The 23738-nt window shown below is 44.4% G+C and overlaps 1 long non-coding RNA gene across 1 annotated transcript; it reads left to right on the top strand.

The window, feature by feature from the left end:
- The first annotated feature begins 13550 nt into the window (after window positions 1-13550).
- LOC148109585 (uncharacterized) lies at window positions 13551-22291 on the top strand. Its single transcript, XR_015725520.1, has 2 exons — window positions 13551-15531; window positions 17553-22291. It is a non-coding gene; the product is annotated as an uncharacterized LOC148109585 (long non-coding RNA).
- Window positions 22292-23738: the final 1447 nt, after the last annotated feature.

Below are 23738 nucleotides of genomic sequence, written 5' to 3'. Positions count from 1 at the left end.
GTTACTGAACTGTATACTTAAAAAATGGTTAAAATGGTAAATTGTATGCTATGTGTATTTTATCACGATAAAAAAACAAAAAAAGGGAATGATAGAAAAACGTAATACATAGATGGTGGGGTGGAATAATATAGAAAATAATGTTTTTTTAATTTATCTATTTTTATTCATTTTTTTAAAAATGATTTTATTTATTTGTCAGAGAGAGAGAAAGCACAAGCAGGGGGAGCAGCAGAGGGAGAAGCAGGATCCCCACTGAGCAAGGAGCCCAATGCAGGACTCGATCCCAGGACCCTGGAATCATGACCCGAGCCAAAGGCAGACACTTAACTGACTGAGCCACAAAGGCAACCTGTGTTTTTATTTATTTTTTAAAATTTTTATTTAAATTCCATTTAGTTAACATATAGTGTATTATTAGTTTCAGGGGTAGAATTTAGTGATTCATAAGTTGCATATAAGAAAATAATGTTTTTAAAAAGAACCTCATGATTGTGGGGTATAGGCAAGATTTTGTTCTTTCACCTGGTTACATAGGTGCTGATTTTATAATATTCCATCAAGCTGTTCGTTTATGCAATTGTATATCTTTGTGTTATATTTCACAATAACAGGATGGGATGAAGTATGAGAGTGATAAATTCTTAAAAATAATCACCCATGGGCCTACGAATTTATCCAGAGGCAATCACCATCAATGATTTGTGTATTTTCTTTCTTTTTCTTCTGCATATAGCTGTGTAGTTGTTATTCATTCATTTCATTCATTCAACCACTATTTACACAGCACATTTTAAGTGCTGGAATGTATCACTTATCTATTGCTGAGTAAGAAATTACTCTAAAACATAGCAGCTTAAATCACCAAGCATTATTTCACAATTTCTGTGGGCTAAAAATTTGGGCATGGCATGCTTAAGTGCTTAGGATTTAAGGTCTTTCATGAGGGTGTACTCACAATAGGCCATAGTTTCATCTGAAGACCCAGTTACAAAAGTATCTACTTCTAAGCTCACTCACATGGGCCTCTATTCCTCATAGCTGGACTGAGAACCTCAGTTCCTTGTTGGCTGGAGGCCTCCTTCACTTCCTTGCCACTTGGATGTCTTCACCAGGTGGCCTCGCAACATGGCAGTTGGCTTCTCTCAGAGCAAGTAGTCCCAGACACAGAAAGAGAAATATGCAAGAGAGAAGTCACAGAGACACTTCTGCTGTATTCTGCTTGTTAGAAGCAAGTCAATAAATCCAGCCCACACTCAAGGGATGGGATTACCAAGGGCAGAATACCAGAGTGTGGGGTCATTGGGGGACATCTTCGAATCTGCCTCCTACGTGTGGAAATAGCACTGGACAAAATAGACAACCTTAACTCACACAGCTTACGTTCTTGTGGGAGAAGTCACGTATTTGGTATGTTAGAAGGTAATAAATACAACAGTAGTTGGAATTTTCTACAGCTTTATTATAGATTCTTGGGGTTAGAATGACCACACAAAAGACCTGATTTAAAAAAATATATGGCTCTTGTATCAGAGCCAAAAACCCCAACTCTGATTCATTTATACAGAATTAATTAATAAAATAATTTTTACTTTAAAAAATTAATTTTACTTTTTTACTCGATGGGTAATTGACTTACAATATTCTATTAGTTTCATGAATACAGCATAATGATCTGACATTTGTATACATTGCAAATTGATCACCGCAGTAAGTCTAGTTCACATCTGTCACCACACAAAGTTAATACAATTTTATTGACTGTATTCCCCATGCTCTACATTACATCCCCATGACTTAATTATTTTATAACTGGAAGTTGTATCTCTTGATACCTTCCATGCATTTTGCCCCCCTCCACCAATCCCCTTAAGTAATTTTACTTTATTGAAAGACCAATGAATCAATACACAGAATCTCTGGACACGAGAACCTGGTTCAGAGTTCCCAGCTGTTCTTTCATCATTTTTATTTTTTATTTTTTGGCCATTTTTAAAAATTAAGGTCCAACAGACAATGTTTTCTCCATATTACTACACTTCCTCTCCTTCAAATGTTGCTAATGAGTATGAGTTATATATTAAAGAGATTAAACTCTTTGCCATGTGTTGTGACATATATTTTTAGTTTGTGGTTAGTCTTTATATGATTTTTTAAACAAAATAGTTTTTACATTTTTATGTAGTTAAATCTATTGTGAATTCTTCCTCTGATGCAAGTTTAGTTTCAAAGCTGCAGGTTTTCATAATTCTGTCAGTTTCCCAGGAAATCTCCCCTCATCTTTTTTTCAGAGACCCCTCTGAGGCTCCTTTATTTGAAACTTGCTCACCTGGTCAGATGACATTAAGCTGTTTTTCTGCAAGAAGAGACTGTAAGGAGTTTTTATAGCAACAAGCACAAAGGGATTTTGCTCTCATAAGACTGCAATTGTCAGCAAACAGCCACGTGGGCTTAGGATTTTTTTTTTTTTTAAGGTGCCATCCAGGGCCCAGTCCCACTCCATTGGCCTTGAGTTATATGAATGATGGTCTATGTCAGCACCTATGTGCAGAGCTCTCTTATTTTCTATGCTTCCTTCCAGCCATCTTTAGATGCCAGTCACTGAGATTAAGTAGCTTCCCCGATTCCAATCCCAACTTTTGCCTCTGGAAAAAGGTGAGGATACTGAGGCACAAAAATGCTTAGGTAAAGGGCTCAAATTTATACATTAAGAGAGCGATATTCAAAACATTTAACGACCAGCCCGACGCGGACAGCAAATACTCAGAATAGACAGCCCCAGAAACTGACCAATCAGAACAGATGCCGGGATGAATTCTAACCAATCAGGACAGAGGCCACTGTAAACTATCAGGATGGCTCCACCACTGAGAACTCTCTCTTTCGTGGAAGAGCCAGGACTTGGGCTCCAGAGCCTCTACACTGGAATATACTCCACTATGCTGTCTCATCGCCAGACTTCTCAGCAATCAAGTCTGATAGCCAATTTCAATCCCTCCTGTTCTGTTCCATAATCTCCTGTTCCTCCCAAGCCTTCAGCAAAGCGATCCGTATTCATTCAACTCTGGTTGTAGTGGAGTCATGAAGGGAGAGGGCAGAGGGAAAAGAAGTCGTGTTTAGGGTGACCCACCGCCTGGGGCAAAGTAATGAGAAGGCAGGACCAATCCACGAAACAGCCTGGAGCAGCCCTCTATACCGAGGGTGACAGCATTCCCCATTCCCCAAGATCTTGAGAAACCTTTGGAAGGGAAAGAGATTTCCTACACATGTATAAGATGTGATTTCAAGATGTCGTCGTCGTCGTCGTTGTTGTTATTATGTTATGTTTGTTATGTTATGTTATGTTATGTTATGTTATGTTATGTTATGTTATGTTATGTTATGAAAGGAATGGGTGAGTGAAAACACTGTGAATGCTTGACCTGGATACGTTGAAAACCCAACGTGGCAGATGTAAGAACACCCTCTTTGGAGTGAGATGGCACCCTAGTCACGGCTCTGGTATTTACAGGTTAAGTGATCTAAATCAAACCTCTTTCCCTAAGTCTCCTTAACCTGTAAAACGGGTGTAATAGTAGTGCCCACTCCAGAGGGTAGCTGTGAGGGTTAAGAAGACAAGCGTATCCAGTTGCTGAGCACAGTGAATGGAATGTTGAGTCGAGGCCAGGCATCGCTACAGAGAGCAGTGACCTTACCACCTTCGTCATCACCGTGATCTCTGAAGTATTTTGAGCCCTTAAACACAAGCACACACGTACACACCCCTCAGAAGAAAAACCCGGGTGAGGGATGCCGGCATATTTACTCCTAATCTCCAAATGACAGGAAGAGAAGCAGGGCTGAGAACCAGGAAGGGGAAGCCCCAAAGGTGAGAACTAGTAACACAGTTGCTGTGGGCAGGGCAGTGGGTTCTGGGCTCAGGTGACCCCTAGGTCGTGAAAGCAGGGAAATTGCAAAAAAAAAAAAAAAAAGACGGAGATAATTTAATATGACTTTAGGGAGAAGAGAAGTCCTGGGGCCACGATCTGATAAGAGAACTGAGAGGTGGTTAACTGTGGGTATAAAAGACGAAGGCAGGGGACGATCAGCACTTTTTTTGAGACTAAGGGGCACCTTAACCTGTCAGATTTTATCCCTTGCCTTTTCGCTGCCTCTCTGGAAAGTCAGAAGTAGTGCCAGTAGGTTGGGTCTTTTACACAGTGTCATGATTCAAATGTTTTCAAGGTGATTTTGGTCAGCACGGGTGAGGTGAGGCCAGGTGAGGCCAGGTATTCTCATGCCGTGTTGGAGGGAATGTAAATTAGTAAACTCTTTGAAAAGCTATTAGGCCACACATCTCAGAATGACTTAAAAATGATCATCCGTTGGATAAAGAAGTGTTGTTCATAAACCATGTGATAAGATGCAGCCATAAAAAAAAGAATGAAATCTTGCCATTCACAAGAACATGCATGGATCTAAAGGGTGTAAGTCACTCAGAGAAAGACAATATCGTATCGTTTCACCCATATGTAGATTTTAAAAAAACAAAACCAATGAACAAAAAGAAAAAGAGACAAACAAAAAAACAGACTCTTAACTATAGAGAACAAAATGGTGGCTGCCAGAAGGGAGGTGGGTGGGGGATGGGTGAAATAAGTGAAGGGGATTAAGAGTACACTTATCATGAGGAACATTGAGTAATGTATAGAATTATTGAATCATTATACTGTATACCTGAGACTAATATAACACTGTATGTTAATGATACTTGACTAAAAATTTTTTTTAATTATCTGTTTGGGTGCAAGCTTTGGAGCAGTACTCTATGGAAATGATCAGAAATTTGGCCAATGAAAGGGAGGCCATTATGTTGCTTACATGAGTGACAAAAAGAACATAGGAAGGAGACTGTAAAGAAACTCATAAAAATGTGAGCACTTGGGTAGTAGGATTACGAAAATTTGTTATTTGCCTTATTTTACTTTTAAGATTTTCCTAGATTTCTGAGTATTTACTTATAAGAAAAATGTATTCAAAAATCAATGCATTAGACACAAATCTATTTCCTCCTTTCCATTCCTCCTCTGCCTCCCTCCCTTTGCAAACCAAAAACCTACTTATTCTGGTAACGACGTGCACAGGATGACCCATCGTGGAGTCCGGTTTTGACCCTTCCTTCTTCCTTTGTTGATTTTGCTATTGGCTTTGGACTGCAATTGTATGGCTTCCTCCACGTGGATAGAAGCTCTGCAGGATATGTCTTCAGTGGCACTGATCCACAGACACCCCGCCACCCTGCTTCTCTTCACAGCCAAACTGGGCAGGGCACCTCACCAGTGGAAATGCTCAGGCTGAACTCAGCGTACTTTACGGAGGGCTCGTCTTGTTTCAGAGACATTGGTAGGGCTGGGGAGATAAAAAGGAGAGAGAGGAGAGAGGGTATTTTTCCTATCCACTCATATTTCCCTTTAGCAAGTTAAAAGTCATACCTGGTATCCTCAGTTGGATATGTCTTGGTTGGTGGTAACCCGGTTAGTTTCCTACACCAAGAAGAAGAGAGTGTGGTGGAGCCAACGTTTTGCAAAGGAGTTCACTCATTCACTCATTTCTTCATTTGTGGCTATTTATTAAGTTCCCCCACTGTGTCACGCACCATTCTAGGTGCTGGAAATGTATCTGTGAACAAACCAGGGGAGATTCCTGCCTTGAAGGAGCTTCCATTCTAGTGAGGGCGAGAGCCGACAGTGCCATGAGGAAGCATGAAGCAGATGGAAACAGAGACTGATGGGGTGGAGTGTGTGTGTGTTTCTTTAAATCGAGTACTTGGAAAAGGGCTCTTAATAAAGAGATATTGGAACAGAGACCTAAAGGAAGTGGAGGGAGGCACGTGGCTATCTTGAGGAAAGGCTCTCTAGACCGAAAAGACTAGCAAGTGTAAAGACCCCTGGGAAGAGCTCACTCAGTGTGTTTGAGGAATAACGAGAAGGCCAGTGGTCCTGGAGAGGAGCTTGGGGGGTTCCAGGAAAGTCAGCTCATGAGCAGCTCTGCAGGCCTTTTAAAGGGCTTTGCTTTTTACTCTGGGTGGAAAGGGAAGTCATGTGGGGAGTGGTGAGAGCAGAGGACTGACACGTCTGACTGCGCTGGTTTTCAACCTTGGCTGCCCAGGGGATCTCCTGGGGAGCTTTACAAGATCACCGTGCCCAAGTCTCACCCCCAACTCTGAATTACTTGGTGAGGATTGGGTAGCCAGACTTTTAAAACTTGCCCAGGTGATTTTAATGTCAAGCCAAGGTTGAGAACTACTGAGTTAAAAGGCTTTCTCTGGCTGTTTTGATGAGAAGAGAGGAGTGGGGGCGAGGGTGGACGCCCGGAGACAATTAGGAGACTACTGCACGATTCCAGGAGAGACAGGCTGGTGGCCTGGACCCAGTGGTAATGGTTAAGATGGAGAGGAGCAGCTGAATTATGGAAATAATTGAAGGTAGAGGCCTAGTTCAGTGCTGCTGCTGCTGCTGGGGCTGGATGGGTACCGGGACTTAGTACCTTGACCAACAGACCAAATGTCTATCCTCTAATCTGGTCTTTATTCATAATAAAGCCGATGTTTGGCCTCCCCATTTACTTAGCATTAATTCTCAACTTGCTGAGAACCTGATGGGGAGGAGAGATGCTATTTATTAAAGGAAAGCTTCAGAGATTGGTAATGAATCTGTGGTGTGCGTGTGTGCATGTGCACGTGTGTGCACGTGTGTGTCTTTGGCCACGTTCAGCAGCCTGAGGGGAACTGCCAAGTTGGTGGCAAATTATATTTTACCAGGAATGAAATGGGGCAAGGGAGCTGAGGGGGATGCTGACAGAGACGTACCACAGAATCTGAGCCGGGAACGCCGGAAAGCAAGAATACAGGGGGAAGAGGCAAGACTAAAGAATTATAGGTCCCGGTGGGATGAAAGAAACGTTGGGGTCATTGTCAGGACGGAATGAGCTGGAAACATAAAAGGTGGTGGTGGTGGCGAGGCGCCTGGGTGGCGCAGTCTGTTAAGCGCCTGCCTCTTGGTTTTGCCTCAGGTCGTGATCTCAAGGTTGTGAGATGGAGCCCCTGCCGTCGGGCTCCACTCGCAGCGCAGAGTCTGCTTAGGATTCTCTCTCCCTCTCCCTCTGCCCCTCCCGCTCGTGCTCTCTGTGTTTCTCAAATAACTAAATAAATCTTAAAAAAAAAAAAAGTTGGTGGTAGGTGCCATGTTTAAAACTAACATTATAAGTAGATTCTTAGTAATGACAAGGTCTAAGGTGTGACCCTGGCAGTGGCTGAGATAGAGCAGAGAACGAGATCATTGAAGGAGAGGAGGAAACAATGAAAAGTGAAAAGAGAACTAAACCTGAGGTCAGAAACTGGATTTGAATCTCGGTTCTGTCACTAACGAGCTGTGACCTTTAAAACACCATTCCGCATTCTCGGCCCGTAAAATTTCAGTTCAGTGAGCCGTGGGAGGCCTCCCAAGGCAAGCCAAATGTGGAAGCGTTTCATACCTGGAAAATGCTCTCTGGATGTAAGGGGTTTTATCCGTGGGTCAAATGAGGCACGATAACTTTTCCATAGTTAGTGAACCAAAGGGAGAGTCAATAAAACCCCAAACTTGCAATTTCTGGGACATCGAATAATCTGGGTGACTATCAAAGAAAAATAACAAATGAGTCAAACGGATGGCCCTTTGGGACTGTCCCGTTGGCAATCTTTCCACTTCTCTTTCTGTGATGAAGAGACCTAGAAGTATGGTGTTTGATGCCTTTATTCCCTTTTGCAGAGGAGTGCCTTTGATGGCAGGGAGGGGGCACAGAACTGGGAGGAGAAAGTGGTTAAGTCGTTCGATCTTTCAGAAAAGAGAAATTGCCAGATTTCTATTGTGTTAGAAACTATTTTGTTCAATTGTTTTTGAAGGAATTTGGTTTACCCACAAGTATACCCACTAGAGCAACAGAGATGGAAAAAACACAAACACTGAGAGAAGGAAGCAGTTTTTTCGGGATGCATTGCTGGAAGAAGTCATTTAGCACATCTGCTAAAAAAAAAACCTCCCCATGATATTGGGATATGGAGTCATAAATATTTTAATATTTGTAAACACCATGTCTTTTCATATTTTTTATTTCATTTTGCTTATTTCTGGTACTGATAACCCTAAACTTGCTTGTGACTCTGTGATCAGACTCCCACCCTGCACCCCCTATTCTAAGATGAGGTTCATGTTTCTACATCATTTTCCTGCTTATTATCCCAGTTCTCTGAAAGCTGAGGTCCTCCCTGGTCCACTCCTCACAGCCCTTGCAGGGCTTAGCACCCACATACTGACCGCTGGTCTCCTGTCTGGGTTTTTTTTTTGTCTTTGCTTCTGAATCTTCCCAACCCCCTGCCAGCTTATTCTGAGCAGACATATGGTGTGTGCTTTATTCTAAAGTGCACAGGCTTTAGAATCAAAGACAAGAAGTGAGAGACTCTTAGATTGAACTTTTTTTTTTTTTAAGATTTTATTTATTTGTTTGACAGAAAGAGAGACAGCCAGCGAGAGAGGGAACACAAGCAGGGAGAGTGGGAGAGGGAGAAGCAGGCTCCCAGCAGAGGAGCCTGATGCGGGCTGGGATCACGCCCTGAACTGAAGGCAGACGCTTAATGACTGAGCCACCCAGCGGCCCATAGATTGAACTTTTAAAATGATGATGACAAAACATCCTCCTCTCCTCCATCCAGTTATATGTTGTCTGCAGAGACACATTTGCACTAAAAGGATATGGAGAACTTGAAAATAAGGAACGGAAAAACACCTACAAGGAAGCCAAAGGAAAGGTGGGATAGTAACTTCAGTCATGGTTAAAATAGAATGTAAGCTGAAAATGATCATAAGGGGTGAAGGAGGACATTATATGCTGGTTATAAGCCTAGATCAACAATCATTAACAAGTATGCTCTCTTCCTCTATATAAAGCAACGACTTAAGAACTACAGCAGCTTAACACAGCCCTCTAAGAAAAGATAGATCCAACAGGCTTTGGTTGTGATTAAGCTGACCTGAGCTCACATCCCTTCTCCACCACATGAGCTGTGTGACTTCATGAACTTACCTAATATCTGTGAAGCTCAGTGTTCTCACCTAAAAGACAGGAATAACACCAGCCTTCTAAGATTGGTATATGCTCTAAATTAGATAATGCATATAAATTATCAAGTACAATGTCTGGCTCGTAATTGGCACTTTATAAATGTCTGCAATAAAAATTATCTTTTGGAGGGGCGCCTGGGTGACTCAGTCGGTTAAGCATCTGTCTTCGGCTCAGGTCATGATCCCAGAGTCCTGAAGTCAAGCCCCGTATCGGGCTCCCTGCTCAGTGGGGAGCCTGCTTCTCCTTCTTCCTCTGCTGCTCCCCCTGCTTTTGCTTGCTTGCTCTCTCCCTCTCTGTCTCTCTGTCTCTGTCAAATAAATGAATGAAGTCTTTTTTAAAAAAATATCCTTTGTATACCTTGTCCCCCATCACCTGCTCTCTTCATATTGGATCTTTCTAATGTTTTAAAAAGGATTTATTTATTTAGTTTAGAGAGAGAGAGTGAGAGAGCAGGAGAGAAAGAGCACAAGGGGGAGGAGCAATGGGATAGGGAGAATTTTATGCAGACTCTGCACTGAGTGCCGAGCCCGACACAGCAGTGGATCCCAGGACCCCGAGATTATGACCTGAGCTGAAACCAAGAGTGGGAGGCTTAACCAGCTGTGCCACCCAAGCATCCCTGGATCTTTCTGATTTTTGAGAACAGGCTATATCCTGTATCCCAGGTTTTCCGCCCATGCAATCTCTAGGGATACAGCAGAAAGCTGAAACAGAGACTAGAGAAATCCATCTTTGCACATCTCAGGGTACTCACCTAAAACGAACCAGTATGTCTCTACTGGTTGTTTACAGATGGGCATCCCCTCTGATTGGCCAGGGCCTGTGCCTTTTACCAGTTTATTGTCTTTCTGTTCCAAGTCAACCTTCTTTACCCAGCTGTGTGTTATCAGAGCCGGACCCTGTAAACATGTCTCTTTTGCCAGCTGGCAGAATGTTAGGTTTCTTCAATAAGGCACTGGAGTGACATTGCAAGGACATAGCCACAGAAAGAGAGTTCCCTTCCACTTGTTATTTCTTCTAGTTCCTTCCATTGTTATTAGTCAACATGGCAGCCCAACTGCCCATGCAGACAACTTTCAGCTGCACCCTAACCCCTTGCTCTCCCTACTGTGACTTAAGCAGCTTTGGTCGCCCACGACGTCTGACAATAGAGAACCTCTTCCAGGGGCAGCTCTAGCCTGTGTCTCTTGGCCCTGTCAGGCTGGTGTTCCTGCAGCAGCCACAGCCTCTTTCAAGAGGTCTCCTAAGCCCTTAGTCCCTTCTTTGTCCAGGCTCCTTCAGCCTAAAGGTGAACGTGTCTTCTACTTTTCTACTTCTTTTTTTTTTTAAGATTTATTTATTTATTTATTTATTTATTTATTTATTTATTTATTTATTTTATTTTTGAGAGAGAGAGAGAGAGAGCATGAGCAGGGGGAGGGGCAGAGGGAGAGGGAGAAGAAGAGAATCCCCAGCTGACTCCCCATTGAGTGCCAAGCCCAATGTGGGGCTTGATCTCATGACCCCAACACATGACCTGAGCTGAAACCAAGAGCCAGGTGCTCAACCGGTTGAGCTACCCAGGCACCCCTAGAAGCTTCTTTTTATTGCAACTGGTTACTGCTGAACCCCTTGGGGGCATCTCTTACTCTTTTAGTAGTTAGTCACCTTTTATTAGTATTAGTCAACAGTTCTTTATATCAAAGTTTCCTTGTTGAAATAATTGATGTAATTTCTTTTTCCTTATCAGAGACATACCTGGTAAGTTTCTCCACTAAACTGCAACTATTACCAAAGATGAATTGCTGTGTGGTGTACAAGGAATTGCTTTCTCAGCACACAAGTATTCCTGAAAGTAGCCCCACTCCTGCCATGGAAGAGGAATCATTGCCAGCTCAATTTGCTTGATTCTAGAAGGAATAAGGAGATAGGTAGAATAGACAGGATCTAAGAAGTGGGAAGGGACCATGGAAGACTTAGCACCAGGAGCCAAGTTGATCTGCATACTCAAGAGCTAAGGGAGAGAGAGAAAGGTAGGGGGAGGAAGACGAAGTATGGACTGAAAACTGGAGAGAATTAAGATTGGAGACATTTGCTGAGGCTTATGAATTAGGTTTCTGTTGATATTCTTTGAAGGCTATGAGTAAATATTACAATTTAGTTTTTATTACTTTTGGTTAAGGTAGCATGCTTCCTGAGTTGTGCTCTGTGCACAGGCTCGGCCACATGGGCACCTGGCACTTACTAGGATTATACCTGATTTCTATTTTATTTTAGGGATAGTTCCAAGTTGTTCACACTTTTGTTTCTGATATCCAAACACTAATATTATTGCTGATTCTGATATCCAAACGCTAACATTATTGCTGAGACACTTTTAAAAACTATCGTGGGGGTGGGGGGTTTAGGCTATGTAGGAAGATTCTTAGGTGTCTGTTTTCAACCACCTAAAAAAGCATTCACTTCCTTCAGTTCCCCTCTTATTTGGCACTGGAAAACCCTTTACTTCTGATTAAATTGAGATTTTGGGGGGTAAATTGATTTTTTTTTAAGAGAGGGAGAGAGCATGTGCAAGCATGAGGGCGGGGAGGGGCAGAGGGAGAGGGAGAGAGAGAATCTTAAGCAGACTCCATGCTCAGTGTGGAGCCTGACACATTCTCACAACCCTGAGGTCATGACCTGAGCCAAAATCAAGTCAGATGCTTAACCGATTGAGCCACCCAGGTGCCCCTAAATTGATTTTTTTAAAAAAGGACAGAGTGGGCATTCAACTGGGCATGGTATAAACAGTATCAGCTTTCATCTCTGTGTGTGTGTGTGTGTGTGTTTGTGTGCATGTGTATGTATGTCTATTCTTAAAAAGAAACACTAGAAAGATAAATCAGAAATTAACAGAACTAATTTATAAGGGGGAAGAGGATGGGAAGAAGGCACAAGGATGAAAGTGGGCATTATAAAACTAAACTAAAATGTAAAAGAAAAGCAGCAGATATGGAGTTAGACAGGCTTGGGTTCAAATTCCAATTCTGAAGCTAACTACCAGTTGAACTTGGAAAAGTTATTTAATCTCTGTTGGCTTCAGTCCCATTAATAACATGCAGAGGGCTGTTGGGAACATGAAGGGGGTGACACCTGCTGAGGCAGTTGGTGCCTGGTGAATAAGAAATGGCCGGGACGTGTTAGCTGTGGTTAGTAGAGTCTTGGCTTAGCACGTGAGGGAACCTTGTAAGATTCTTAAGCTTTGTAACGAACCATCTCTTTGTTTTTTTCTTGTCCCCTGTTTGTCCTGAATTCTTAGGAAGAAAATCCTTAAGAGAATTAGGGCTAGCATTTGTCTTTGGGGGCAGCTGGAATGAGACGTTCTTCCTCTGTAGCCATTTTGATAAGAACTCCAGAGGAAAGAGCAGGTAGGAAATGGAAACAGAGTCCCTGGGGCTTGTTGCAAAGAAGGAAAAAGGAACCTAGGGCATGGACGTAGACAATGAGAGCCCAGTGGAAGATCAGAGGGTACTTCCCCAAATCCAGCATGGATTCCTCCCTTCTTCCTCTTTCAGGAACAGCATGGAGAAGCAAGGACACAGTGTGGCTATGTAACTTTCTCAGTGTGTTTTACAGGTCCTGGGGTTGTCTTCCTTGTTTCAATCAGGAAACAGTTCTCAACTCCCTTTCTCCCTCAATCAATGCCTCATTGTTTACAGATCTGAGGAAGTCCTTGGTGCAGATTATATAATCCAGACCAGACCTTTAGCATCTAATGCCTCTTTTAAGAAGGAGCCAAAGCTTCTTTTCTTCCTGACATTTCAAAGTTCAATTGAACCCAACGGCTTCCATGCATTCTGTCCCTTAGCTACCTGTGTGACTCTGGGTGAGGTTCTAAGCCTTGAATGTGAACGTTGGGTCTGTCCCTCATGGAGAGCAGCAGTGTCAGGACTGTCAGGCCAATCTCCATCCCAACATCGTGTAAGTGGTTTTGGCAAGAATAACAGATGGTTTTGCAAATGTGTTTCCACCACATGTGTTCCACTGTGAGCCTTTTTCTCTTCCATCAGCCTCTCACATCTGCCTTTGTAAGAGTCACAGTTGAGCTGGGTCCTAGCCGTCTAAACTCGTTTGGCTTCTGCTGTTACAGGGGAGGAATGATGCCTGTGTCAGCCAGGTATCTGCAGTCAAGTACTGGCCAACAACGGTGGAAAATGAAGTCATGGAAGGTTGCTCACAGAATCTGTAAGAAGGTGGGAGAAGCAGGCCTGGAGGCCAGGGAGGCTGGGCAGCAGACAATGTGGCCAGGATGCCACCACCATCATCAACCATGGTCACTATCTTTGGACATGAATCTTAATGCTAGACCACCTCAGCTGCCATCATGGGTCCAACACCACTGTTTCTGTGACTTCGCATCATTCAAAGTCCTAGGTGGTGGTGTCCTACAACTTGTGCGGTTCCTTTGGTGGTCAAGAATAAGAAGGGCAAGGATTTCTGCTTTTTCGCTTCTGTACAACGCACGCATTGGCTAGCAACCAGAAGTTACAGTGTGGTTACACTGGGTTCTTGTCCTCTGGTTGACTCTTGAGACACTGGTGCAAGGAGCACCAGCTCTGACTCACAGTGGGGGGTTCCTCAAAATTCAGAAGGGGGATTTAGATGCTGGGCAGAAAAGGAAGGAAGGAAGGAAGGAAGGAAGGAAGGAAGGAAGGAAGGAAGGAGGAAAGGAAGGAGTATGAGAGAGAGGAAGGGGGAAGGAAGGAAGAAAGAAGGGCCACTGAAATGTGGAGAGTGTCATAAAGTGACTTTTTCAACCAGGCCCTTTGCTCTGCTCTCCTCCGGCTTCTCTGCTACTGGGGTTGGGCCTGCCCAAGTCCTGTCACGCTTCAGTACCTGAACAGGTGCATGTGCTCCCTTCCGGGGCCTGGAGTCCTGCCATCCATTGCCCAACTCCAACTTCTTGCTGTTTTAACATTGGGCCTCCATCCCCAGGGCCTTCTCCCGGCTGTGGCTCTTGGAGTCAAGTTTCCTTTCATGAAGCTGTAAGCTGCCAGCCAACCAATCATAGAGCTTGGGACTTGGCTAGAAATGACCTGTTTTTTTCCTTCTTGGCTCTGCCCTCTCAGGGTCTTCTCTACAATCCCCGGATGTGGAAAGAGTGCTAGACTGAAGTCGAGAGACCCAGATTTGCTCACCATAGACTTGGGCAAGTAATCTGACTTTACAAACCTCAGTTTCCTTATCTGGAAAATCATGGGGGTGGTGACTGTAAAGATTCCTAGAGCTGCTGAATCATGGTGATTCCAGTTCTCACTTGAGTACCTTTTTTTTTCCGTTTATTCTTGATTTTACTTCATGGATTCCTGAATTCCCCGGTTCTCCCGCCCCTAATTCTGGTGTGCCTTATTTCTATTTCTTTTGTTCCTATTTAACCCACCAGTTATGAAGCACAATAAAAATAGGAATTTTCCATTCTCCACTCAACCCGGAGTCCTCCCACTCAGTATCATGCATACATTGCCCCAGATCACTCAGCCTGAGGATTCTGACTTTTCTGGGGTCACAAGAGAACAGTAGAGGGGCCGAGTTCTCAGCATTTGACCCTTCGCCTGCACGGTGGGGGTCACATATACTTGTCATTTTCCCAGTGAAACCCAGATGATCTGGGTTACATTAGATTTCTTTGTGGCAACATGGGCTGCAACTTCAGAATCATCTCTTTGCTCCTTGATTCTATCCAGGAGGAAAAAAAAATCCATACAAAGCAATCTTTTGTTTATTTTGTATCCCAGAAGATCCTCGTGCAGGTTTTTCTACTCTGTCTTGCCTGTATTGGTTTTTTGTTTTTTGTTTTGTTTTTGTTTTTGTTTTTGTTTTTAGAGTTTCCCCAAAGAGAATAGTAGTCCCAAAACCAGCTACCATTTACTGACAACTTGCTACGTGTCAGGTCCTGGGCGTGGGGCTGGATCTATGTTCTCTCTCAACTTGCTCAATAAATACAGGAGGCACCCACCAATGCCCTCTTTCTATGGATGAGGAAACAGGCTTGGAGAAACCAAGTGACATTTTTCTCAAGAACCCCGTTTAAGCAGCCCTCATAGAGTCACAAGCAGGCCCTCTGGTGGGGTTGCTTCACGGTCCCCAAAGTCCCCTCAACTTCTCCATCTCCAGGTGTAAAGGAGTCTCTGCTGCCTTTCTGACGTGCTTCTTTCCAGAAGCCTCTGACTCCCCTGAGGTTTACAGAGTTTCAGTCCCCTGGCTGGAAAGGATTTACAGACTCTGCAGAACCAAGGACTTCCTGGTCCCATAATGGTCCTGTTCTCACAGAGGCTACCATGCTGGGTGTGGCTCCTTTGACCATGCACGTACACTGGACTCCAGAAAAGATGGCTCTAACATCAACTCCAGGCCTTCTTGGGATTAGGTGAGCAGGTATGTGATCTGGAAAAGATCTGCAGAGGTCATTTAGTTCATCTCTTCATCTTTGGCACAATTCCCCTTTCGTACTCTAATTCCCAAGCAGGGTGACACGCTCAGCTTCTCTCACACTGCTCAAAACAGTTTCCATTTTGATTGAGCCCAGATTTTCCTTGTTCTATCTTATCAAAACAGGGGCAAATTAGTGATTATCTTCAAAATATTGATTTCCTTCCTTCTTTTCCCTTCCCTTCCCTAGAAAAAAAACATTAAGTAAGCGCTTTGGGGGAATTACCTTTGCCCAGCAAGGAGTACGCATGCTGGGAGTCGTCAACGGGGGATTAATGTACTTTCCTTTTTTGCTTTTTCCCCACTGGCTGGAGGAATCCTTTTTTTTTTTTTTTTAAGATTTTATTCATTTATTTGACACAGAGACAGCCAGTGAGAGAGAGATAAGCAGGGGGAGTGGGAGAGGAAGAAGCAGGCTCCCAGCAGAGGAGCCTGATGTGGGGCTCGATCCCAGGACTCCGGGATCACGCCCTGAGCCGAAGGCAGACGCCCAATGACTGAGCCACCCAGGCGCTCCTGGAGGAATCCTTTTATCTGGAGAAGTGATTAGAATGGTTCCTAAAGGAATTCAAAGCGAAAGAGAGGTGGTATTCAGTTTTGACATTCAAAATAAGATTTCACAGCAAGACAGTAACTTGAATGCTAGGTTTGAGAAAGGATTTTTCTAAATAACTTCAGCTCCCAGTTGGTCAGGATCGCAGAGTTTCTCTCATAGAACAGAGAAAGTAATGCTGTTTACGATTTGGGTTTAACCAGCAGTCTGTAGGTTCTGTTTAGGCTCAAGCCAGGAAACTATAAAGCAGAGGAAGTAAATGAGTCTGCTGCCTCTTCTTGTCCTGGGGCATTGTGGGAAGAGGATGCCAGGAACTGAAGCAAGTTAAGAGGGGAGGTGGTGAGATACGTGCTCTGATGTCCCTTTAAAAGGTGTGTTCAACGCACTGAGAGGCACCTAGAAGACAGGTTTCTTCTCCACTCCCTATTTGTTTAGGACTCTGGAAGGCGAACTCTGGTAGCAGGCTGTGCTCTGGGATGGGAGCCAAGGGTTGAGGGGGCAGTCAAAGTGGTACAAAAGGTTGGCTGCTTATTGGGGGCAGAGAGAGAGCCTATTGCTTTAGTCCCAAGGCTCCTCCACTCCCATTGGAGAGCCTGTGAGCCAGCCCTGATGCCCACTGCACCAGGATGGCAGAGGGAGGCTGGGACAGAGCTCTGAAGGGTGCACAGCTCCAGAAGGAGCTGAGGTGAGGCGAGAAGCCAGGGACAAGAGATGGGGAGCCCAGACCAGGAGCCTCGCTAGCTGCAGACATTAGTAGGGCACCAGCTGAACGTCCAGGAGCAAGCCCCCACCTAAGGCTTGCATAAGGCCAAGGTGCCCTCTCCTCCCACAACAGTGCCACGGGCCAAAGGCTCAGACACCCCCTCGAGAATGATCCTGAGCAAGACCCAAGAGGGACCAATTAAATGAGCTATTTAAGCTAAGTTTTAAGGGGCTTCTGAGTGGAGCAGTCGGTTGAGCATCTGACTCTTGGTTTCGGCTCAGGTTCTGGTCTCAGTGTCGTGAGATAGAGCCCTGTGTTGGGCTCCATGTTCAGTGCGGAGTCAGCTTGGGATTCTCTCTCCCTCTACCGCCCATCCCCTTCCCCCGTGATCTCTCTCTTAAAAAGCAACAACAACAGCAACAACCACAAAACCAACCAAATTTTAAGCTGGATTGGACATTCGATTATATTTCTCCTCTTTACTTAGCAAGTAGCAACAAATAAGATGACAACACAAAGAAAATATTTTTCCTACACATCCAGGTTGTCTGGTGAGCATACTTAAGCCTGCATATTTCAATTAAGCATATTTCAATAAAAGAAAATCAGCCTTTTCTATTTCAGGCTGATTTGAGTTCTCTTAACTTTTCTTCTTATTTTACATTCTTGGTTCCAGTTGCTAACCTCTGGATATTTCCTCTGAAATTCTAGAGTATGTTCTCTTCTCCCTCCTTTTCACCAACATCAGCAAGAACAAAAAGAAGAAGGAACACTACCTCTTCTGGGCTAAAATGTGGCGCATACGTTGAAGCCCAGCCCCGCGCCTCAGAAGAAGACTGACTGCATTTGGAGATAAGGCTTTTAAAGAGGTGAGCAAGTTAAAATGAGGCTCCTGTTCTGAGGACTTGGAGGATATCTTGTCATCATTTAGTATAAAAGTGTGGCCATGGCACGATCATGGGTGATGGGTCAGTGAGCAGGCGAGGGTGAATAAGAACTCACGCTAAGATGACTCGCAGCTCTCACCCCTCCGGGGCCAGGCAGAGACAGAGCGCCAGAGACACACATGGATGGCAGCTGGGTGCCCCTTGCTCACTCAAGTCACTTTTCTGTGACAGATGCTTCTTTCATACTGACGGAGAGCCAGGGAATTAGTGGCACAAATATTCGAGACGGTGTAAAAAAAACCAAAGTGTGATCTTGAAAGGTTATCAGAGTCCAAGACGTGTAGGGAAAAACTTCAGGAAGTTTGCTGTTTAGCAGAGACCTTCCAGCTGGGAGGGTGACAGAAACCCTGTGACTTGTTATCCAAAGGCCTGGGGTCTCGTGGATATTGTTAATGAGCAATGCTTTCTACCAGCTGGAAACCAGCTCCTTAACTGACACCCGGAAATCACTAATGGAAATTAGGGGGGGCCCAAAAGAAATGAGGCTCTGGGAAAATACAGATTGTAGAAAATGTGCCCTGCACATAATTGTACTTTTTTTTTTTCCCTTGTGTTTTCTTTTTTATGGAGATAGGGTTGACCTAAGATATCCTGGGAATAAATCAGCCTGAAATTCTTAGCATCCTGCCCTAGAGACCCAGGTCTGAGGAAAAGAAGCCTGTCTCTCTGCTCTGTGTCCAAGGTCATTAATCTTTATCCCATTATGTCCCTGAGTTAAGGACATGAGGACAACTCAAAATACTAGGTGGGGCTGAGCTCACTGAGAGGGTTCCACTGCCCTCCCACCTACCCCTTCGTCCTCTCCAACCCAGAGACACAGCCTTGACTTCGCCCACCCATCTCTCTCTCCCCCTCTCTCAATTGTAATTATTCACTGGGCCCCATTCAGAAAAGGAAGACTTTGCCTCATTCATCTGGAGTCCAGAGGGGGAATTTTATTCTGAAAGTGTAGAGCTGTCTCATCCCCATTCTATCACCAGCTGTTTTGGGGGTAGAATCCAAAGAGATGTTGCTGGAACCCCAGGCAAATGTTGACATGTCTGCCATGACCTGGGCCAGAGATCACGTGCATTCCTGCCTCTTGGCAGCATTTTAATACATCCTGCTGCCTAGCACCCTGTCCCCTTTCCTAATCCTGTGGTTAGAGAAACACCCCAAAGAGCTCTTGTCCCAGAGCCTTAAAACTCTGTTCAAGGGGAGGGGTAAACAAGTCTTCTCTGCTCTCAAAGTTCTTTGCTATCTGAGCCTTGCAACAGCAACAGCCAATGGCCTAATCTCTTGCCGTGGATGGGCCTGCCCACCAGAGCGGGAGTCTTGTTTGTCATGGAATAACAGAATGCTAGAACCTGAGATGCCTCCAAGATCATCAAACCCACAGTACACCAGTGAGGAAACTAAGACCCAAATAGATGAAATAACTTGCCCAAGGTCACACAGGCAGTAGTAATAACACCCGTTGCTCCAGTTTATTGAATGCACATGACATGACCTACCATTGGGCAAAGCATTTTGCTCGAGTTATGTAAACCTTACCAGGGGGAGGTACTATTATCTCTAACTGACAGAAAGAATAAGGAAGCCTAGAGACGCCAGGTGACTTGCTCAGGGGCCCCTAGCCAAGCACAACGAACCCGGGTTTCTGGACCCTCTCTTGGCCACCATTCTCTGAATTAGTGTCCTGCTGGCAGAGCTGGCGAAATGCTGGATTCTCCAAATCCACGTGGCGACAGGTGGCGTCAGCTGTTTCATAAGTGACCAGTAACTAGGGGGAAAAGCACCTGGCCTCCCCGGGGCGAAAGGATTATACTTCTCAGCTCCTCTTTCCACAGGCCTCTCCAAAGAGGCTGTGAGATGTTGACAAACGAGTTGAAGGCGGTTGAAGTGCCAGCCACCCTGTGTTTGCTTCCTGCTGAGCTGTGTCCCTGGCACTTGCCCTTGAGGACGCAGAAAAGCCAAGGGGATGTTCCCTTTCTCACGGGCTGGTGGGATCTCAGAGGCTCCGCAGCTCTGGGAGGTGGGGAGCAGGCTTTGTGTCTCTACTTGCCCCTCTCCCCTTCACCACTGCTTTGGATCTTTTCCTTCCTTCGTGTCCCGACTGCACCCTGCGAAGCCTTGCTCTATGCCAGAAACTTTGCCCCAGTCCTCCCTGCCTCCGATTCCTAAAGCCCTACCGCCCGTGGACATTTCCCGGGGCCCCGCCCTCCCCGGCGGGTTGATAAGCCGATCCCTGTGATGCGTGCAGGGCCAACCCTCGCTGGGAAGGGAAAGGGTGGAATTGTCAAGTTCCTGAGCCGTCTGTCAGGAATATATTTGAGGAGCCACGAAGGCCTTGGAGGGAGGCACATCATCCTAATCTGATTCTCTAATTTCTCGGGCAGCCCTGAGCCTGACGCTCTGCTCCCCCCTCACCGCCCCCCTCCGCCTCCCAAACTGCCCGGGGCAAGATTTCCACCGCTCCGCCCCTGCAAGGTGTGTAAGGAGCGAATTCATTTGCATCTGCGTCCTGAGCAAATGCCCGACCTCACGGGGGACTGGGGACCCGCACTGTACCCTGGGGGACGCTCAAGTGTCTCTCTGACGACAAAGGAAAGTTGAAGCTATGCTTAAAGCGATGGCAAAGTAACACTAAGCAAGCAGCGTTGCTCTCTTGTGGATGAGACTGTATGTAAAGCACACGAGAGAGATTCACATGAGCATCTCATGTTATCGATGAAGACACTGAGATTCAGCGACTTGCCTAAATCCTCACAAGAAGTAAGTCTGAGAGAGGTGCATCTGACGTCATCGCTCATGCTCTTTTGTTTATGCAAGAGATGTGTCTCTTAGCTCAAAGCAGGTCTCCAGCCCAGGCCCGAGCTGGCTGGTGCTCCCTCAGGAGAGCTAATTGTTAAATTTTCAGCAATTTTGTGAACAAATTGTTAAATACAGCCATTATTAAAAATCAAATTATATGAACTTATAATGAAATCTATTACATTAAAAAAGGTAGTATATAGGGACTCCCGGGTGGCGCAGTCAGTTAAGCGTCTGCCTTCGGCTCAGGTCATGATCTCAGGGTCCTGGGATTGTGTCCTGCATCGGGCTCCTTGCTCAGTGGGGAGTCGGCTTCTCCCTCTGCCTGCCACTCCCCCTGCTTGTGCACGAGGGCGTGCTCTCTCTCTCTCTCTCTGATAAATAAATAAAATCCTAAAAAAATAAATAAAATAAAACAAAATAAGAAGGTAATAAATACTCAACACCTGAATAAGGTTATTTACACCTATTTTATCTGTGTGGTGGAAATAACCAAAAAATGCTGGATTATTGCACTCTCCTACCAACTTGGCATTTGGTGATAGCACCGAAGAAATCAGAGAGAAAAATCTTTACGATCTTGGATTTGGCAATGGAGTCTTAGGTATGACACCAAAAGCACAAGCAACAAAAGACAAAAAATAGATAAATTGGACTTTGTCACAATCAAACATTTTTTCATCACAGCACACCATTAAGAAAGTGAAAAGATAACCCACAGAATGGGAGAAAATATTTGCAAATCATATATTTGAAATGGGCTTGGTATCCCGAATCTATAAAGAGCTTTTACAACTCAACAACAAAAAGACAACCCAATTAAAAATGAGTAAAGAACCTGAATACATATTTCTCCAAGGAAGATATAGAATTTGATCATTTAACATAGGAAAACATTCTCAACATCGTTAGTCATCAGGGAAATGCAACTCAAAACCTCAATGAAATACCACTTCGCATCCACTAGGATGGCTATAATAAAAAGAAAGAAAGATAAAAAAGTATTGGCGAGGATATGGAGGAATTGCAACCCTCGTACATTGCTGGTGCTAATGTAAAATAGTGCAATTGTCGTGCAAAACGGTTTGGCGGTTCCTCAAAAATGAAACATAGAATTTTTATATGACGCAGCAGTTGTCCTCCTAGGTAGGTACTCCTAGGAGCAACGAAAACAAGTGTTCAAACAAAAACTTGAACATGTATATTCATAGCAACATTATTCATAATGGTCAAAAGGTAGAAACAATACAAATGTCCATCAACTATTTAATATCCATTCAATAGTTCAATTTTTCAAAATGCGGTATATCCAAACAATGGAACATTAATGAAGCCTAAAAAGAAATGAAGTAGAGATACAGGCAGTAATATGGATGAATCATTCAAAACATTCTAAGTGAAGGAAGCCAGTCATAAATGGCCACGTGTTATATGAGTCCATTTCGATGAAATATCCAGAATGGAGAAGTTCATAGAGACAGCAAGCAGATCAGCGGTTGCTGGGAGCTGGAGGCACAGGGTATGGGGGTAACTGCTTAATGGGGATGGCTTCTTTTTTTTGCAGGGAGTAGTGATGAAAATGTTCTGGAACTATATAGCAGTGATAGTTACCCAACGTTGTTAATATTATAAAAGCTGCTGAATTGTATGCTTTAAATGGTGAATATTATGTTATGTTAGTTTTATCCTCAATAAAATAAAAACAATAGAGGTGGGAGTATCATGTTTATTACTGATGGAGGAGACTGGAGGATGTTGGAGGACTTGGCTTGGTATGAGAGCCAGATCTGTAAAATAAACCCCTGAATCAGGCAGACCTACCCCACCCAGTCCCAGGCAACCCCGGGCCTGGAAGGATTTAGTAGAGGGAACAACAGAGAGGAGCTCATCTACCATTAAGCTCCTTCCCCAGAGGAAGAGGGAATTATTTAGCCTGGGATGCTGGGTTTTTCCCCCCAAAATTTATCAATCACACGTGAAACTATCATGCCACGAGTAAAAAGCAAAATGGGGCAAGGAGTGCATTATATGCACTCAGATGTAGAAAACAGTTTTCACAGTTTAATACAACAGTTGACACCTTTGTGCTCCTGGGGAGACCCAGTAACGGCAACATTCAGTCTTGCAGTTAAAGGTACCTCAGGCTCCTTGGGTTTACGATAATCTATTTTAGATTAAAAAGTCTCTCTCAAGTAAATAGTCAATCATTTAAAGTTCACCTCCCCAGAGCTCTTTTCCTCTTCTCGGTCTTCCTCCTTCAAAATGGCGGTTTGCTGGGAGCTCATGTAACATCATGGCAGGAGGTGAGAAGCTCTGGATCTTCATGTTGGTCTGCAGTCTTTGCTGGTTTCTGATGCAGGGGGCTGTTTAATCTGCTAACTGGGGGTTTGGTCCTGTTGCTGATCAATGGAATCTGTGCCCATCGAACAGCCCTCTCCCCTGCTTGTGCTCTCTTGTGCGCCCTCTCTCTCTCAAATAAATAAATAAAATCTTGAAAAAAAAAAGAAAATTTCCAGAAGTGATATTTTGTTATAAAGGGTCATCCTTTTAAAACCCATAGTTTTAACCCACTTTTTAATAGCCAGTTACCTTCTGGACTTTGCCTGAATTCTCTACAGGTGTTTCAAGTTCAGTACATCTCCAGAGTGAGCTTGTCAAGTGCTTAATTGAATTTGCTACACCCTCTATACTCTTCCTTTAAGTAAATTGCAATCCAGGGATCTGGTTAAGAATTCTGGGGGCACCTGGGTGGTACAGTTGGTTAAGCATCTGACTCTTGGTTTCAGCTCAGGTTGTGATCTTAGGATTGTGAGATTGAGCCCCACGTTGGGCTTTGCACTCAGCGGTGGAGTCTGCTTGAGATTCTCTCTCAAAAAATAAAAAAATTTAGGGGCGCCTGGGTGGCACAGCGGTTAAGCGTCTGCCTTCGGCTCAGGGCGTGATCCCGGTGTTATGGGATCGAGCCCCACATCAGGCTCTTCCGCTATGAGCCTGCTTCTTCCTCTCCCACTCCCCCTGCTTGTGTTCCCTCTCTCACTGGCTGTCTCTGTCTCTGTCTGATAAATAAATAAAATCTTTAAAAAAAATAAAATAATAAAAAAATTTAAAAAATTAAAAAAAAGAATGTGTTGGGGTGCCTGGGTGGCTCCGTTGGTTC

This window comes from Ursus americanus, chromosome 8 (genome assembly GCF_024610735.1).
Source record: "Ursus americanus isolate L20-20 chromosome 8, mUrsAme1.1.p, whole genome shotgun sequence".
Lineage (NCBI taxonomy): Eukaryota > Metazoa > Chordata > Mammalia > Carnivora > Ursidae > Ursus > Ursus americanus.
The sequence above is the reverse complement of the archived record's forward strand: the minus strand, read 5'-3'. Positions and strand labels throughout refer to the sequence as shown.